Genomic DNA, 20,340 nt, shown 5'->3' with positions numbered 1-20,340 from the left:
GTTCTGGACTTCGTTGTTTTAGACAAATGGAAATAAAGCCTCATGACTTAGACTCCAAAAGAACATTCTTATACATACCTCAACCTTGGTTTTTTGGGTAACTGCCCTGTGGAGACTGTCTTCATTAAAGATCTTAATAAGTGTTCTGCCTGTATTTTTCTACTAGGAATGTCAAATAAGGTTTAAAAGCGAATGTAAACTGCAATGCAGTGACACACACTAAAAATAGCCCTATAAATCTGTTCATTCTGTTTAGATAGTCTCCGGAGTTGTAAAAAGTAGAGCTGCTCAGCTTTATTGTTGTTTTGGAAAAACTAATCCTGTAGAGAATAGACCACTGATGATGCTGTATTACTTTTCAAAAGATTTATTAAGACTGTCCCTAGACCCATTCTTTTAAAAGAAACTTTATCCTGTATTTTCCCATAAATCTACTCAAAAATCAACTCAATGGAATTTACGATGGCAAAAAAAATCCATTTATTTATTAGAATTAAGATTTTCAAGGTCATTTTTATCTAACATGAATATTAAATTCATTAAAATTCCAAATGGCATCCTCACCCCCAGCAATCAGTCAAAAATATGTTTTGTTTCCTACGTTCCCTGTTACAGTCACAGTATTTACACCTAACCTACCGTGAGTATTTAAAAATAACTCCAGGAGAAAAGTTTTTAGAACATTTACAATCTGAATAGACAACAACAACAACAAAAATAAACAAACATCAGACATTTCTCTGTGAAGAATGGCTACTGTAAATTACGATGTTTGGTGAAAGGTGTATTTTTAGGAGAGCGTGTAATTTGAATTGGAGAGGTTGGGTGGTGGGTCAGGATTGAAGGGGGAAAGCGTGAGCCCCACAGAGGCTTAGGAGAGAGTTGATCTTTTCTCTTGAGAAGAAGTGAGGAGGTATAAACCCTTCCTTCCCCCTTCCTCATGGTAGGCACAGGATTCTAAGGACTGGCCGGGTGACTTAGCACTTAGGCCAAGATTGATTGCAACCCAGAGCTTTGTCTTTAATGCCTTATCCCAGTGGAGGCATGTATAAACAGACAAAATGACTAAATTGGGCAGCAATCTGACCTTTCAGAAGAGAGGCAGTTTAAAAACTGCATCAACTTTTCTTTGAAGAAACAAGCTTCACGTCATTGAAGGGAGCCTTACAGCTTAGCTCATTTGCTTCCACATGGCCAAACTGTACACTTGAATTACCAAGAAATAGGAGTCCCTGGGCTTTGAGCCTCCTTCACCCTGCCCCCACTCCCAAACCTCTTCCCCTTGAGTTCAGAAAGAAAATAGTGTTACTAGTCAAGTGATCACTGTCAAAACCACGGCAAGTGCCAAACAAGGCAGAGCCAAGCAATCATTAGTTCAGCGTGCAGCTCGAATTTCTCTAATGTTCAATTAATGGGCTAGATTTCATCCGAGCTGGTTTTTTTTCTTTCTTTCTTTTTCCTTTTTTTTTCTTTTCTTGTAAAGTCTTGTTAATGCTTTCAACCATCTTTTAAAGGCATAGTACAAGCCAGTTTTATAGTATTTTATCAGTTAATATTAAAAATTTTAAACCAAACTATGGTTTCTGAAAAACTTACATATCCAGTTTGAAATGACTAATTTCAACAAACTAAAAGGGTATGCTGAGAAATGTTCCAGCTTCGCATTGGAGCTGAAATTGTGGCTTAATGACATAAGACATAAATAGCCAAAATTTATTGAAAGTTTCTGATTTATGTGTGGAGGTAACACAGAGAAAAAATGTAAGACTATCTCTTAAGTTGTCCTGGTAACTGTGAATGAAAGTCTGTCTTTCACAAAAGTATATTACATATAATGCTTCAAATATTGAGAATATTGTTGTAGTTTTTTTTAATACAACTATAACTGTGAAAGTAACCAAGCAGAACTTTCAAAGGTAAAAGAAAAGCAATACCATAATTTTTGTGTGTAAACCCATTGACATAACCAGTCTAGCCTGTCACAAATTGCACTTCAGTACCGTATGTTATGTAAGAATGGTCAAACCTGGCAGCGTTTTGCTTTCATCAATTTTTCTGTTAGAATTTTGAGAACCTGAATTGGGTGGATGGGGGAGGGACGTGGGGAAGGAAACAGGATAGCATACCTCGATGGCCTGTCTTCCCTGGGCATGCTTACTCAGACTCATAGAAAGCTGTTTGTTCTAAAGAATGGGATTACTGTTCTAAAAGGCAACTCATGGGTTGTTTAATAATATTTTAAATGTCTACTAATAAGAGTCAGAAGGAAGAACAGAAGGAATGAGAATTGGCTCCAGGGGCAATCACACCATCGTCAAAAAGATTAACGTGCCACTAGGGGACAGCAGAAAGTCACAGAATACGGCACTGGCAGGGACCACAACAAAAGGCTTTTCTTTGTCGAAAAAGAGAGGTAGATAAAGGAGAAAGAGAGACAGAGGCAGACAGACAGATAGACAGAGAGAAGGAGAGATTTCCAAACCCACATCGTTTTACAAGTGAAATCAAAGTACATTTTTTTCAAAATGGTAAAAATTATTTCTAGGAATCTATTTTTAGATTGTTACATTCTGTGTACCAGAATGTTATAAAGTACACATAACTACTAGCTTGACAAATTCAAATATGATTCTATTTTCTGCTATTAGAGAGGAGAAAAGTTTCTTATATCGAAAAAAAATAAAACGTGGTGTAAAACCCATTAGATGGAACACACCAAGGACTAACTCCAGCCTTTGCTCAGAAAAGCCCAGCGTAAAGAGGACCCAATCCATCTCCAACAGGCACAGCCACCGACTGGAGAAATACAGGTAACTAGAAAGTTGATTCCAACTAGCCCAGTAAACTGAGAGTCAAGTGCTGGCATAGCATATAGTGCTTCGGAAAGCTTACATACAATTCTGAGTATTTTGGAAGTTGAAATGATAGCTTAAAGAAGACTAAGATAATTTAACGTCAGTGATTATCTTAAAAGCTAATGTGCATCCTTGAGCTATTCGTTGTGTGTTTCTGCAACTGAGATCATTCCAAGTGCCATAGATTTGCAGCCTCAGATAACTGCCTTGAAAAGCAACATTCTTATCATGCAGTCTGCAGTCTTAGACTCCAAGTTTCTTAAATTCGTGGGTCTCATTCCTTGGTTTGATCTTCACATAGCCTACACCACTGGATACTCAGTTCCTATCTCCCCTGATAACAATGACAATGGCTTTTGGAAATTTTTTAATATAGTAATTCCTACTATTGGAATACTGCTTCTTTGATCTAGACATTCTGAGTCGTTGATTTGTGTGGTATAGGTACTGTTTACTTGCCTCATAATCACCACTTCCCTTTCTGTCATGAAATCAAAAGGTTGGGGAAGCTTTGAAAAGTCATTTTGTCCCTTTTCTGGTTTATTGAATTGTTTTATAAAGGCAGAAATAAAATATGGCCAATCTGCTTCTTGGCCCTGATTCTGATAATTAACTGCATCAGTTCCAGAAAATAGTGTCAACCAGCAGTGAATGCTGTTTCTCACACACATGAACAATTAGAATTCTTTTCCCATGACCAAAAACAAAACTTGGGTTAAAATAGTCTGCTTATTGTAAATATTTCCCATATTTTTCTCTTTTTCTTTTCTTATGCAAACTCCCTCTTTTTCCCCATACTATATTTTGTTTTCTTCTGACCAAATAGCCTAACTCATACATTTCATTCATCCCATATGGGCCTCTGCCCCAGATCACAATTTATCCATTCTTTTCCTCCCCAGGTTTCTGCATGGGGGATTTTATTCTTTCTTTTTATTTTTCAGCTTGGACTTTCTGACTTAAAAACTAGTTAATAACCATAAGTCAATGTAATCTAAATCTGGAAAACCTGAAGATTCTCCCCTTGCACATCCCCTGGGGTTGCTTAGGCCTTCTTAACATCTTGCTCGAATCCCCATTGACTGCACTTAAGACCCTGCTGCTTGTACTGTCCTCAGAGGAAACAGAGACCAGCTGTTCACCTCTACCTGCAAAGGGCTGTGTTCCATCATGGAGGCGAAGGCTGCTGGTAAGCTCTCCAGACTAAACAAGGCCGCTACTTCACCCCAGCTTCATTGCTTCATTGAGGCTATTTCTCAATTCCTTAGCTCCCTTGCTGCTGCCTCTGTACCTACTCTAAGCTCTGCACATTTGGCAGACGTCTTAGGAACAAAAAGGGACATAATGGAATAATAAGAAATTGATTAATATTGCATTTAATATGGACGGTCATCTTCCATACTCCTAAATTCTTCTGTGACTGTCAGTATTTGTGTGTGAGCAACAAGGCTGTGTTTTAACCCATAAGTAGCTTTAGGTCCCCTGTATCTTTTTTCCTTACTTACAATTAAACAAACACTTCCTGATTCATAAGTAATGTTTTGGATCTAATAGTTATTTTTACTAACTTTTCCTCAATAAAGTTCATTTTCTCTCCTTGTGCCTATATTTCTTTTTCCTTGTTGTTTTTTCCTTGCTCAAATTCAGATCACAAAAACCAACATCAAGTCAAAAGTGCATACGTTTTTAGAATGCAAAATTAGTTGAAATATACATTTAAATAATATTGTCTCGGGGTTTAGTGAGTTTTAAAGAAAGGAAAGGTCTGAAAACATATTAATGCTAAATTAAGAACAAAGTAAATTTTTGCTTTCAAACAAAAACAATTAACACAGCATGAGAAAAAAGAGAGGAGTGGGCATCAGTATGTGTATGTTAACTTCTAGAAAGTAAGAAACCTTTGGCCTTCACCCTCCTCTTAACCTCAGAAATTCTGTGATTGATGCTTTCCTGGACAACTATGCTCACTGTCATATCTAATGTTTTATCAATGTACGTTGAGAGATGGAGAAGACAGGTAAGGATAGAATCACCTCTCATGTCCCTCAGCCCTGCCACTTGCAAATCACAGCGTGCCTTCCGTATGCTCAGCTCTCAGGGCAGGTTATTCCACTTAGAAATTATATTCAGCTTTTAGTCTGGAGAGAAGAACACAGAAAATTCTGAGGCATTCCCATGATGAGTCAGTGATAAACAAAATGGCCAGTAACAAGAATAAAGCAAAGAGAGAGAAATGTGGAGACTACTATGTCCTGGTGCTGCTCAAACACTGTTTTGTGACAAAGAAAAGGGAGAGATTGCTAATTCTTATAGCTTTAACATAAAATTATGCTTTAATGCTCTAAATATTCATGCCAGTCATTTACATAAATAGGAGATGGCTATTTTTAAGAAAACACTCATTATCTGCTATGTCTGCTATGCCATGATTTTCTTTTGCAGTGCTCGGTACTGAACCCAGAACTTTATGCATGATAAATGTGTGCTCTGCTCCTGAGTCACATCCCCCATCCATGTACCACAAGCATGGTCTTAAAAAAAATCATGAAATTCCATAAAACTGCTTGTACAGTTTATTACCCACTCATCTGCAAAGTAGGCTTTACCAGAATGGAGAGGAGGGTGGGGATTAAACCTTCAAAAATGTTATCATCTCATTTAGATGCTAGCCTAAAGAAGATGGACTCTAACAGATACTCCAGGAGGCCACTGTTTCTAACATCTGTACCCAAGAGGCTCAAAGAAAAACATTGGTCATCTGTTGGCTCCATGCGCACAGGTCTTGTACACAGAAACCCCTCTATGGTTTCTTAAAGTCCATTGGCTGTCTTCATGAAGGAAGTATTTCCTTCTGGGAAGTAGAAGGAAGAAAATTAAAGGTCCATTTTTAAAATAATTTCAACTTCAGATATTAAAAGGTAAAATAAACAAAGCATTGGGAAATACTCTGGCTGTCATCTGGCCCGTGGTGAATGTAGCCAGACTGTTTACTTACACAGGAGTCTTATCTGGAGGTCAGAGATGTAACCAGAGCCCAAAGAAGTACAGAGGGGACCAGTAAAAATGAAATAACACAAACTCCACTCCACTTTCTCACCCACTGAAGATCTTGTTTGAGGAAACTCAACATTTTTATTCCAGTAGAAACAATTCAAGCTTAAGAAAAACCTAAGTGCAAATACAAGCCCCCATCATGAACTCTGTGGAGTTCCCAATGTGAAAAAAGTCACGTGGAGGTATGCTTCAGGCTCCCCACAAGGAATATGGCCCAGTTTCTTACAAACAGGTTTACTGGCATGAGGCATGTAGAGTCAAAACAGGTGTCTCCCAAATGGACAGTCCTGTTGTATGGAAAATATAAGGGACCTTTACATTATTTCTGTTTCCCTCTGTCTAGATTCTAGACTCTGGGATGTTCTGTTCTAATCATCTTTTACAATATTATCCTTCCCCTCTCAGAGTCTACACTCCTCCTCTTCCCTTTGTTTCTCTAGGGCCCATAATCCCTTTTCCTAAGGAGCAGGGATATTTATTTTGTTAAATTATACCTATGTTTCACTCCCACTGATAATCCTTCTTCCTTTCATTGTTTCTTTTTTTTTTTTCTTCTTGCATCCCTTTTCTCTGTTAGGTCCTTTCTGTTCCCTCCACCTGCCCACCTTATTCTGTCACATCAGACTATAGCTAAATTCAGAGCCTCCTCTTCTTTCACCCTGCATAATCCTCACCTGCAAATCTCATTCCCTACTCTCTTTCAGTATGGTCTATGGTGCATTTGGGGGAGATAGTGCATGCATGGGGTCAGGGATCAGGGAAGAGAGTCAGGCTACCCAAGAAAATGAAGAAAATCTCGGGAAGAGTAGGTTTTTTTAATATTTTGTTTTAATACAGAGTACCAACAGATGCAAAACCTTAAAAGTCATACCCATAAAACACCATTGTCTGCATTTCAAACACACTGCCTTTATATCCTGCAGGTGCTCTTCAGGACCCAAGTGAAGCCCAGCCACTTAAAAGATTACCAGCAATTTCATTTCTTTTTAAACAGCTTTATTTCCCAAAAAGTTTTCAAATGATTCCTCTGGTATAAAGAAAGACAGATGCCACCCCCCACCCGAATCTGAATACTTCTGTTAAGCTCCAACAAAAAAGTAGTTTGTCAAGTCTGTTCTTACTGGAGACACAATCTAACTAACCTATTGTGCATTTCATTTGTAAATAATTTATTACCTAATCCAAATGGCCACGCTTTCTAACGTGTCTAAATCAACAGGAGGCAGGACTCGGTGGAAGGGTTCACCATTAGCCCAACTAAATTTTTGTCAAGAGTATATGAAAGGCATGGTTAATATTTAATTGAGCTTATAACACAGAAAGGCTCTGCCATCTACTTCATTGCAATGATATACTGGGCTCAACTCTGTTCCTCTTTTGGTAAAAAGAAAAATGTTTAAATTTCATACAAATGAAGCACTGTTAGAAGCCGACTAAGGTTTAATATGCTCTGTGATCTCACCTTTAAAAGACAGAATGGCCATTTTTATGTGTATTGAGCAAGGACTAGACTATCACCCTCCTCCAACTTCCCACCCTCCAAGAACAATTCTCGTACAGGTTTTCCATCTCTGATTCTCTCCATGACAGTCCAGGAGCCTAGAGAACAATAGGTGGGTTTCTTATGGTGCCTGATTGATGTTTCTGGGGTGTGAAAGTCTCTACTGGCAGATTAGGCTGATATTGCATATTCAAACACATACAATGATGTGTTTGTCATTGCCATTGACCTTTGTCTCTGCAGTTTCCTGACAACCTTCCATAGTTATTGACATTACAAATACCAGCAACCACGCGCAGGGCAAAGTATAACCTTTCATTTACCTTCATGTCCCTCAAATGACTTGTGTGGGGAGTTTCAACAAAAGCGGCAAACAATGATACTGTTGATTTCTTCCCCCTTAACTTGCTAAAATGTTTTCCATTTTCCTCTTGTTCTCAGAAAATCATGCCAATAACTCTCTACAAAGGAAACGATTTCAAATGAATACAGGTAATTAGAAGTGTCAAGAAATCAGCAAAGTAGGGTGTCTGCCATCATTTCTGTGGAAAGAGTGCCAGATTCCCTTTCAAAAAGGTCTTTGTCATTTTTTTAATAGAAGGTAATTAATGTAGACTATAGTAGAATGCTCAGGATCCCAGTCGCTTGTCTTTCTTGCCACAGAAATGGGACCATAAAGATGTTTTGATATCTAGAAACAATCTTCTGAGGTTATTTAAAAACGACTTTTAATTACAAAAGTAGTCCTTTTACTCTTTTCATTTTAAAAGAAAAAAGAATTTAGAAAGAGCATATTTATTAGAAGACAAAGGAAAGAAAGTTTTAAAGGAAAAATTCTCTGGAAAGTGAAACAACGGGATTTGATTTGGCTGACAAGACTTGAGGTTGCTACAAATTAACCTATAATCTCAAATGCTTCCAAAGTAACAGACATTCTGTGCACTGCTGTCCTACTGAATATAATTACACACTTCTGACACTGTGAACCTTGGGCAATATGAGATTTCTTTTTCTATATGTCCAAAGTTGAACTGACTATTTGACTCCATTAAAGTGCCCCTCACCTTAAGCAGGTGTTGTAGCTCAGTGGGAAAACTACATTCCCCAGTAAGCACTAGGCCTTGGGTTCAGTCCTCAGCAGGGGTTGGGTATGAGATCATGTTTAGAACCATTCCCATTCTTAGGGATGAGGGTGAAATTGCAGTCAATTCTAAGTTTACCCACAGGCCATCCTGTGCTGTTGTGCAGCGTGCAGCAGGAATGAGCCCTCTCCGGATTTTACGTGTACTTACATGTGCAGTCATTCTTACTTTACTCTTTTTAACACACAGCATTTTAGTTTTCAGTAAAGGTGTTCCTATTTTAGGAGAATACACAAGGTCTTTGTCACAACTACAGCTTAAAACCATGATTATGAAGTTATTTCAGTATTGACTCTAGCATTGAAATATTAACTTAGGATCATTATAAAATATACCTAGCCATATAACCACAGGGTGACCCAAGTATACTCTATTACATTTCCCACAGTTTCTTGAGACATGGTCTCATTTTAAATACCATTTTAAATACCATTTTAAATACCATTTTAAGAACCCAGTAAGCAGGGTCCTTATCATTTCTTCCTAGAAATAAGATAGACTGGGGAAAATACATCCAAACTTTTCTAATAAATCTTTGTCAGCACAACAAATTAGATAAAATTCTGTTCTCATTGGGGGGGGCGCATTTTTTTGTTAGTTCAAATTAGGAACAAGCTTGTTTCACATGTCAATCCCTTCTCCCTCTCCCTCTCCCTCTCCCTCTCCTTCCTCTCCCTCTCCCTCTCCCTCTCCCTCACCCTCACCCTCACCCCTTCTACCCCACCCCAACCTACCCCCCACCCCATCCACCCTCCACTCCCCAGGCAGGGTAGGGCCCTCAACGGGGGCTCCGCAAAATCCACCACATCATCCTGGGTCTGTTTTCCTTCTTCACCCTCTATCTTGAGATCATTGTCCTTTGTGGAATCCATTCCATTCATTGAACAAATAAAAACATGAAATTTTAATTAATGTGTTAATCACATTTTACACCGTTTACCAGTATATACTGAAAAAATATCAGAATTTAATGTATTTTAATTGGTGAGTCAGACAATCAAATCAAATTTTCAGAAGCAATCTGGCAATTTTAGAGAAAAAATACTTTATTATATATAAGTATGACCTTTAAAGGTGGGTGCTTAAAATCTAAAACATTTATCTTTAATGTTTTACCTTCTGGTTGTGATAATGCAAAGTGTCACCAAATCATCCCTAATAGATATACCTCCTAAAGGTAAGCAAAGTACTAAAATAGCAATTTGGTCAGATTGATTCAAGCACAAGCAAGGTTCAATGTGATGGGTCCAGTATTAGATTGTGTCAAGGATACAATTATCTGAGGCTGTTTAATGACAAAAGAAAAATAAATCAGACATTGGAAACTCAAGTGAATGAACTCACAGTATTTTGTAAGAAACAAGAGCATGATCATAGGATATAGTCAGGCAGAAGGAAGAGGGCACTGGAAGGAACGCTGTATAAGGGGCACATCACCGTCAGTCAGACTCAGAGTCGGGCAACGTTGCTTGCTTTTCTTATCACAGAACTCTCATTCCTTTAGCTGCAGAACAAAGGTGGTCAGGAAAATAAGTCATCTGTAGCAGGCCTGAGCAGGTTGTGTCACCTTGCCTCCCAGGTCATGTCTTCTCCACTAAGATCTTGACTCTGCTTTTTCAGAGCTTATGATACAAAGCTTACCTAGAGGCAAAGGATGTTAGACTGTCCTGGCTGTGAACATTCCAACAAGAACAGCAGGTGACTGGTCCATATCTTCTCCCTTGCTCCCTTTCTTATTCGAGAAAGAATAGCTGCATTAGGGTACAGAGTATTACTCTTCTGTGAAAAATGGATATGAGCCATCTCTGCTGTTGATTTTCGAGTTTTATTATGTTTTATCTTCAAGAAAAAGATGTCCTTATTGATTAATCACTGTGTAAATTAATAAAAGAACATTAACAATACTCAAACACAAGGTTACTGGATATGCTTTATTGTACACATGTAAAGTCTAGACAGGACCATTCCAAGTAAACAGCCAATGATCTCACCTCTTGCAAGGACCATTCATGCTTCAAATATCCTTTTTACCCATCCCCAAGATAGTTCTACACAGACTAACTGAAATAACACCCTTTACAGCAACTGATTCTCCAGATATAGCTTCAGAAAAAAAATCCTTTTTCTTACTGGCTTGTGACCATACACCATAAAATCCTACTCATTCCTTTACCCAGTTTATTGAAGCACTTTGGCTTGTTCTATAAGACCCATATGTATCTTCTCATGGCTAAGTAATTATAGATAAAATCTACACTTAAATTTCCTAGTCAAGGCATATCTTCCAAATTATAAACTGCAAACATGCATCTGTCCTTTAGTTGAGCAAAATCAAAGGTCTAGAATCATCGAGACCCACCTCTGCACCCTTTCTCTTCATGGGAGCAGGATATATTATTTGAGTAAAGTTTGTCATACCATCAATGCTAATCAAGATAGAATGTTACTTTTTTCAATGTGTACATCTGGCATCTAAAGTACATGTGTGTTTGGGGGAGGGTATAGGTCATAAAACCAGAAAAGAGTGATGAAAAAGGGGAGAATGTCTTAAGAGAGGGTTAGGAAAAAGAAAAAAAAAGAGTAATGGAAAGAATGTGAATGAATAACAGAATGAATAAAGGCAGAAGACGTGTGGGGGAGTGGAAAGAGAACCAGTAGAGGGGCAGGAGAGTGGGGAAGGGGATAGGGAAAAAGGACCAACAAAAACAAATTACATATGAAAAATTCCATAATGAAACCCACTACTTTGAATTTTTATCTAAAATTTAATTTAAAAATTACCAAAAGCTGAAATATATAACTCTCCTTCAATAAATATCAGTTTAAGCACTACTTTGGGTAAAATATCGGTAACATATGATACCATGCTTTACCACAGATATTCCCGTATATCTACATTTATTACTACCTTGTTCACATTCACTAAGACATGGGACCACCCAGAAGCCCATCAACAGATGAATGAGAGAAGAAAATGTAGTACACAGTCACAATGGAGTTTTATTTGGTTGTAAAGAAAAGTGAAATTATGACATATGCAGAAAATGAATGACAGTAGAGCTTGTGTCCAACAAAATATGACAGTCTCAGAATACAAATATTGCATATTTTCACTCATATGCATAAAACATATAATATATACATAGCATGAAAGTAGAAGACCAGAGAAGGTAATGAAGAGAAAGACAAAATATTTTTTCATATGTATATATACACAATACACACACACATGCGCACACACACACACACACACACACACACACACACACACGTTTAATACCATGAAAACAGAAGGGGAAACTATTGGGGGGCACATCTAGAGGAATATTGAAAGGGAAATGAACATGATCAAAATACAACAATAATGCAATTGTGTGTGTGTGCATGAGTATGTGTAATGAAGTCTATTTCTATACTAAAAATCTCATTAAAAATCATAAGCATACCATCCATGTTGTAGATGTTTGGAATTCAAGCTTTATATATCCCCTTTAACTTCTAGCAAAGTAAAGTCAGGACAATCTCTCAATATTAGAGAACATCTAAAATCATAATGAGCTACAAGCCATATTCATTACACACAACCCAGTGCCCCTTGTATGTACTCAATAAACTCCCCTTTCAAAGCAAAAAACAAACACCTGTTGACTAACAGTTTCTCCTGGACTGTGTTAAACAATGAATTAACTAACAGAATCAGGAGACATTAATCTGGCTCTCTATAAAAATGTTTAAGTGAAGCTGGGTGTTGGTGGCGCACGCCTTTAATCCCAGCACTCGGGAGGCAGAGACAGGCGGATCTCTATGAGTTCGAGACCAGCCTGGTCTACAAGAGCTAGTTCCAGGACAGCCTCCAAAGCCACAGAGAAACCCTGTCTCGGAAAAAAAAAAAAAAAAAAAAAAGTTTAAGTGAATTAATAAGAGTGCTGGAAACTCAGTATCATCGATGGTGCTATGAAAAGATGTATTTGTGTCTTCCTGAGCATTTTTTGTTGTTGTTTTTTCGAGACAGGTTTTCTCTGTGGCTTTGGAAGTTGTCCTGGAACTAGCTCTTGTAGACCAGGCTGGTCTCTAACTCACAGAGATCCACCTGCCTCTGCCTCCTGAGTGCTTGGGATTAAAGGCATGCACCACCAACACCCAGCTCACATGAGAATTTTTATGTAGACACCCCTAACTGCCCTGTTCCCCACTAGCTGTCCCCTTTTGAGGCTTTATACTGCAACAGTGATGGTTTCCAAACATAAATCTGATGATGTTTGCCCTCCACTCAGAAATCATCGAAGATGTATTTTTCAGGTTTACCCTACATGCATAAGTGGTGTCATGTGCATAGATAGACCTCCATTTCTTTCCTAGGCCATTTCTCTGCCTTTACTGAACCCCAGCCATAGAGTCTCTGAAAACATTGATCCTTTTTTCTTATCTCCCCTTTGTCTTAGGCAGGTGCCCTCAGAGATGTTAGAGGAATCACTTTAGGCTCTTACTAAAGTTCAGGCTCTGCTTTAGGCTGGGCCTGAAGACTCTGCACCTCCAGGAAGCTCTCTGCTAGTGCCAGTGGGGCTCTGTTTATCCTTCTAACTTCAGCTCTAACAACACTTCTTTGGAGATGCTCTTTAGGATTCCAAGTTTAGGCTCCTTTCTTTTGATATGGGCTCTAATAAATCTGCTTTTCTTTCAACATTCATCGCAATAATCCAAATTTTAAACTACAGACTAATAAAGGCTCAGTGACAATTTCCTCCCCAATTATGTAATCCATAAAAACAAAGAACAGTTCCACTTATCACTGAGTCCTCACTGAATAGTAAGATGCTAGAACCATAGGAAATATTCAATAAATTGCAGGAAAGATGGTTCAGGGGTTAAGCTTATATAATGCTCTTGCAGAGGACAGAGTTCAGTTCCCAGCATGCATATTGGACAGTTCACAACTGCCTACAATTCCAGCTCTTGGGGGATCTGATGTCTCTGGCCTCCATAAGTATATGTGCACTTACATACGCATACTACACTCATATACATACAAACATGCACATGACTTTAAAACTAAAGTAAAAAGGCAGTAAATAAATAACTACTAAATGAATTAAGGCTAGAAGGGAGGACTCCTGTTATAAATCATTGATATTTAGTATAATGGAGTGTTTGAAGCTTTTTGATTAAGTGGGAGTCATGTAACCCATCATTTTCTTTTTTTTCTTTGTCCATTGGAAATTTTCCTAAATGTACCTTCTATTGTAATAACTAACTTAACACCAATGTTTTAGTTTTCAACTCTAATGATCGACCTTTGATTTTTCTACCATGACTCTTAGTTACATCTTATCTTTAACTGTCTTATCCATTGATGTTTTAGAGGGAAATATTTGTAAATAAACCACACCAGGCACATACACAGTTATTAACTATAGATACAAAACATAGATTCTGTAATTCGATCATTGATATCTAAATCCTAACTTCTTAAATTAATATCAATATTTCCTTGGAAAAGTAACTCTCACCTTCTGTTTACTGAGGTTGTAGAATTCAATTTAGATTCATTTAGATATAAAACTAGACCTCCACATTGTAAGAACTCAAAAAGTTGCAATTACTTCTTATTATGTCTATTGACAATGGATACAAACAGTTAATAAAACTCATATGGAGTTGCCACTTACTATAGACTCAGAGTGCTCCATTAGCTGAAACTTCTAAAACATGGTTCAAGTGGGCTCAAAATTGAAGACCACTATGAATGAATCTTAAAAAAAAAGAACTCCAAAAATAGAATAATATTGACTTATATGCAAATCACACTAGACACAGTGTAATTGATGGATTTGCACAAAGTCATAAAACCAGGCAGTGGAAATGAAAGTCTACCTTTCAGCATAAAATCTACAGCTAATTAACACTTCAATAATTTTTGATTCCCCAATAATGTCCGAATAGTCAACATTAAATATCAAGATATTGAGAAACGGATTTGAAATGCTGATAGTAAATTTATAGCACAGTAAATAAAGTTGGACAATTCACATTGAAGACACTTGTCCACAACTGGCAATGCAATGAAAGCATCCTCCACAGCCGAGAGGTTGGGAAAGCTGCCCCAGAAAGCTTCTGTCCAAACATTCTCAGTGTGCTGTTTCCCTCTGTGTACAAAGTACTTAAGCTTCACTGCATCTTAGAGTTCATTGATAATCAGTACAAAATGGAACATCAAACAAAATTTGGCATCTAAAAAAAGAAGGGCTTTACTGTCGGCAAGCAGGGGCTTGGTGAGCACCGCCTAGAAGGAAGCTATAAGGGCATCGTGGAATGATAAAGGCCTCACAAGAGTTCTAAGTAGGACCTCGTCAGACAGGCTCTTGCACAACCAAGAGGAGACTTTTCTAAAAAAAAAAAAAAAAAATCAGAGAGAACAACAAGGGAGGTAAATAAGAAAATATGTTTTCCCTATTAACAAAAGTTAATCTCAACATCCCAGTGGTGTTTACTGTCCATTTCACTGAAGTCAGATTAGGTGAAAAAGAAACAAATCATTTATAAGAAAAAGTTTGAAGTAGCCAGAATTTCTCTTGTAAGATTAAATAGCTGTTACATTTTTCATTTGATGTTTTCAGGTTTGTATCTGATTCTCACAAGTCTTCAAATTGGGGGTACATTGTAGGGGAGAGAAAATACTGATTTTAGTCAGACAATGTGTCAAACTTCAAATGAAAATTAAAATTCAGAGTAATCTGGGACCATAAATAAAGAGGCCACAAAACCTCCCCTCAACAAGAGATTTGAGCTGAGTCTTACCTTAATGAACTGTGCCTCAACTGAATCAGCCCTCAAGTGAGTTCAAATCCTCTTTCTTGTTCTTTCCTTCCCCAGCAGAGCCTCTCCAGCCAACATTTGGTGGGATAACAAGGCTCTCCTTTAAATCAGTTTTGAGATTTCCAGGCTGTGTGCGAACCTGTTCTTCTAAAGCTCAATTCCATTCAAATAAGGAGAAGGGACAAGTTCTCTCTTGTGTGATGAGGCTAGAAAAGCATGCATATTGCTTTCACAGATGTACAGATTCCTGCAAATCAGAAGGATTCTACACAAAACAAAATTCTCCCATGAAAAGAGAAAAAAAAATTGGTTAATTTCTGGTGTAAAGGAAAATGACATTCCACCCCCACCTCCAAAATGTGCAAAGCTGTGGAAAAATAAAATGCAACATTTTAAGGACTGAAGTGTAAGAAAACCCTCTGTCATGAAGACATCCAAATATCTTTTGAACTATTTACACCATATGCGTCCCAATAAGGCTCCTTTCTGATTAAATAATGACAAGTAAGTGGAACCAAAGAGGGCTTCAAAGACCCTTGAATCTTTACACAGCTTTTTGTAATTTTGTAAGTGTGAAATTTAGCTATCATTATACAAATGTTCTAAAGCATAATTTTCTTGGTCTGTAAAATGTGTCGAGGAAAAAGATGTTGTACCCGTAGTAAGCACTGGAGAAAGAAGGGGCGAATAAATTAATAACAAATGAACGTTTAGGAAAGGAACGCTAATGGGATATGCATATCTTTTAAAACTTCAAGCATGAACTGAAATTTTTAAGAAGAGTATTTGTGAACCTACAGTGGAAAACTGCCTCTTTAAGTTGAGAATTAACCAAGTAGGTTAGGTGCTATGCAACAATGAACAGTGCTGGCTAAACCTAAGTGAAGTACACAAAGAAGGGGAAGGAGACAGTTGTTAAAAAAAACTCCATAGCTGGAATTTAAAAATTAATAGAAAATGAAAAAAAACTCAATAACTTGCAATGGTGTGGGAAGATATTTCTAACAAAACATTAAATGTAAAATGCCGGGGAAACTGCTTACATGGTAAAATAGGAAATCTTTCATATTAATTGTAACTATACCACCTTAAAATGGGCAAAGAATGCAATAATAGATGGGATTAGAAATGTTTGCTGTTAATTTTGGTGAAAATGTGCATATATGACTTCTATGCATATGAATATATATGTGTCCATACATGTGCACGTATGTCCAAGAACATTCATGAACATGTATACTTCTACATGTGGAGACCAGAGGTCAACATCGAATGTCCTCCTTGATTGCTTTCCATTTTAATTTGAAAACAAGGCATCTCACCAAACTTGGAGCTCACTGATTTGGCTAATCTGGTTGATCAGTGAGCTCCAGGGACTTTTGTTTGTCTCCAACTCCCCAGGACTGTGGTTATAGGTGTACATTTTTACATTAAATTTTTACACGGGTGCTAGAAACATGAACTCAGGTCCTCATCCTTGTACACTGTCAGGGTACCACAACATAATAATACTATTTAAATTTTTTAAACTCTCAAAGAAAAGATGACTATTTTAAAAGAATTCTGTAGAATCCAATGAGCTATCTGGAAATTCAAGGAATTCCAGACACACACCCCAGCCCTGAAGGCTTAAGAGTGGTGTTGGTTGGCATCTATATGAGATCCTGACCATGCCAATTGCCCCAAAAGAGGAAGAAGTAGATGGAGAGAACAAACTGTTTTTTTTTTTTTATAATTAAGCCAGAGAAACAAATCCAAAACTCTAAGACCTTTTACATACCACAAACATTGCTTTTCTACTTCGTGATAATATTCTGAAATCATCCATCTAGATTCTTCATAGTGAGGTAGCAGTTCAACCTCACCAGCATAGTTTCTTAGAAGCTGAGGAACTGAAATGTAATGTTTGCCCTCTTCAGTGTCACCATCAACAAATGACTTAGTCTAGACAATCTTTTAGGAAATGTCCTGTGACAAGCCTGATAGCTAGAATGTATGCTCGCTCTTCTTTCACCATTGTTAGGGAAACCAGCACCTTAGTTTGATTTAAAAAAAAAAAAAAAAGGAAGAAAAGGAATGGGAGGTAGAAGGAAGACAGGAATTTTCCAATTTCTTGTTTACACCAGGAAGAAAATTCAAGCTGACTTAATTGGGAAAACAAAATTGAGATAGATATTGAAAAGTCCTGTGGTTAAGCTGGCGCAGTGTGTCTGATCCTTGTCTGATAAAATCAGGAACTCCATCCAGTTCATGGCATCTCTTGGAGTCACCTATTTCTGTTTTGGTTCCAGCCACTGCAAATAGGGTGACAATATGCCTTCAGTAGCTCCTGGTATCAAATAAATTATCTCTAAATAGTCTTCTAAACACACACACACATACACACACACACACACACACACACACACACACACACACACACACACACACACCCTATTTCCACTCCAAGTTTTCTGGTCCTGATCATTACTGTTCTACATTGAGCTTTAAAATCATGGTGTGTTCATCTTATGGGCAAGGGCATAGAACCCATTGATTGCTTCCTTTAGAGCAAGCACCCACCCATGAAAGTCCATATTAGGTCAACTCCAGAGAAATGGGAAATAAAAGTAGAGTGGAGCTATCCTAAACAAATTGTAGAAAATTTAGTATTTGGTGATACTATTATGTGATAGAGAGATGGTTGATATATAGATGGCATATATGATAGATAAATAGATGATAGATTATATAAAGTTAGATAGATGGTAGATATATCATCGATGCCAGATAGTTTGATGATAGATAGATAGATAGATAGATAGATAGATAGATGAGATAGATAGATGAGATGGACAGATTCGTCTATTCCAATAATTTTTCCCACCTATGTTGTCCAAGAACAAGGGCAATATGGAGTGGGAATTTTCCCAAAGAAGATGCAAGAAAAATAATTATTGTGTTTAAGCATCATGAGAATTTGCAGGTTTTATAATAAAGAAACAGATAAATGAACATAGCAGTAAACCATTTCACAAATATTATGGTGATATTAGCAAACAATGCAAGAGAACCAAAGACAAATTTTTCAGTGACCCATGCCATCTGCTGCCTGGCATGGTCTAGTATAAAACTGAAAATCCTGTCACCAACACCACATGCCTTCAGCCTTTCAACAAAGCAGCATCCAGTCACCCAAGGTGTTAGGCACAAAATGACTAGTCAGAAATGCCCTTGCTTGGGCGACTATCTCTGATAATCCCACACAGCTTGTGGTAGGAAGGAATGTGTTAGAAGCAGTGAAATGAACTTAAGAGATGCACCATGGGGTGAAAGATGAGTGTGACTGTGTTTTGCGATAACTGACTTAGACAGAGCTTGTGTTGGAAGATGTTTCAGAAAGCTGTGAAATAATAACTCAGGGGAAATTCTTGGTGAGGTTAATAAAAACTTTAAGCCCTGAACGCAAACCTAAAACACATGCATATTCATGTGCTGACTGAGAGAAAAAAAACAAGTCCTTAAGATGCAGAAACAATTAAAAGACAACATAAGAAAGATGATACTGGAGAAGAAAATACAGAAATCGTGTGGAAAGAAACATTATTCTTTTGATCCACAGAATTAAAGTGGTCATACCAAAGCTCTTTCATCCTCATAAGAGGTATTTATTGAGTGACTAGTTTGTGTCAGTCATGGGACCCCATTCTTTCATACAACACGTGTACCAAATAGATATGGCCTGTGTCATCAAAATGCTTAAAATCTAGAGAGGCTGTATCTAGTACAAGGTATCAGAAGATTTTCCACAGGGATTTTGTGCTATTTAAGAAGAAATGCAAAGAGTAAGCCAAGATAACAAAGGCAGGATGAGCCAGAGGATGAAAGAATCCCACTTGAGAACACCCTGGGGTAACATGGAAAGGACAGTGTGGATTGTGAGGAGTGAGACTGGAACCAAATGCTACAAGCAGAGTTTTAATGTAGACATTCCATTACAAGGTCACACATGGTATTGCAAACTGATACTCATCCCAAGAGTCCTAAAACCCAAGTATGGTTGTAAACAGAGTGGAACTTTGAGAAGGAGGTATGTTTCAGCAAGGTCATTGTGATAGAATCCTTGAAATGTTACTATCATTTAATAAAGTTTGAGGGTGGAAGTGCAGGCTGATGCATACAAGAACAATCAAAGGCTGACAATAGAGCAGGAAAGAAGGAGGAAATAGTTATGGGGTCCAATGAACAGAACTCACAGATGAATTGAAGGAGTTTGGGTGACAAGAGAAACCTCTCCTTTTTTTTGTACAAAATGACTGAAGGTTGACTGAGATAGGGGATCCTGTAAAAAGCATAGGATCTGGGGAAGGATGGACTTTGAATGATTTTGGATGCCTTTAGTCTGAGATGCTTTAGATACAGCCATTTGTAAAAGCAGAGTGCTAAACCAGGAAAGGGGTATTGAGATTGAGATACAAATGCAAGAGACATTTGGTTACTGAAGGGAAGCAAGTGATTACTGATGTAAGTATGAACAAAGGGAGCAAAGAAAAAGAAAGATTTTTTTAATATTTTATGTGTATGGATTTACCTACATGTATGTTAGTGTTATGTGTGTGCAGTGCCCACAAATGCCAGAAGAGGGCGTAGAATCCCCAGAAATTGGAGTTGCAGAAGGCTGTGAGTCACTGGGCACAGAGCCCTGGTCCTTTCATAACTGGGAAGCCATCTTTCCAACCTTAAGAAGGATGCTTTGACAAGCTTTGAGAGAGCGTACCAATGCTAAGACTACGTATACTTAAAATCAAACTCGTTAGACTGTTCTGCATGATAAAAAGAAAAGCAAGGTTGTGGGTTACAGAAGTCAAGAAAAGTGAAAGCTGTAAGAATAAACTGCTAACCGTGATGTAACCTTCTATTACAGGCAAACTTCTGCAAATTCAAAGAACACTCAAAGAAGTTCGAGGCGCATGCAAACACACACACACACACACAC

The sequence above is a fragment of the Cricetulus griseus genome, chromosome 6, assembly GCF_003668045.3.
Source record: "Cricetulus griseus strain 17A/GY chromosome 6, alternate assembly CriGri-PICRH-1.0, whole genome shotgun sequence".
Lineage (NCBI taxonomy): Eukaryota > Metazoa > Chordata > Mammalia > Rodentia > Cricetidae > Cricetulus > Cricetulus griseus.
The sequence above is the reverse complement of the archived record's forward strand: the minus strand, read 5'-3'. Positions refer to the sequence as shown.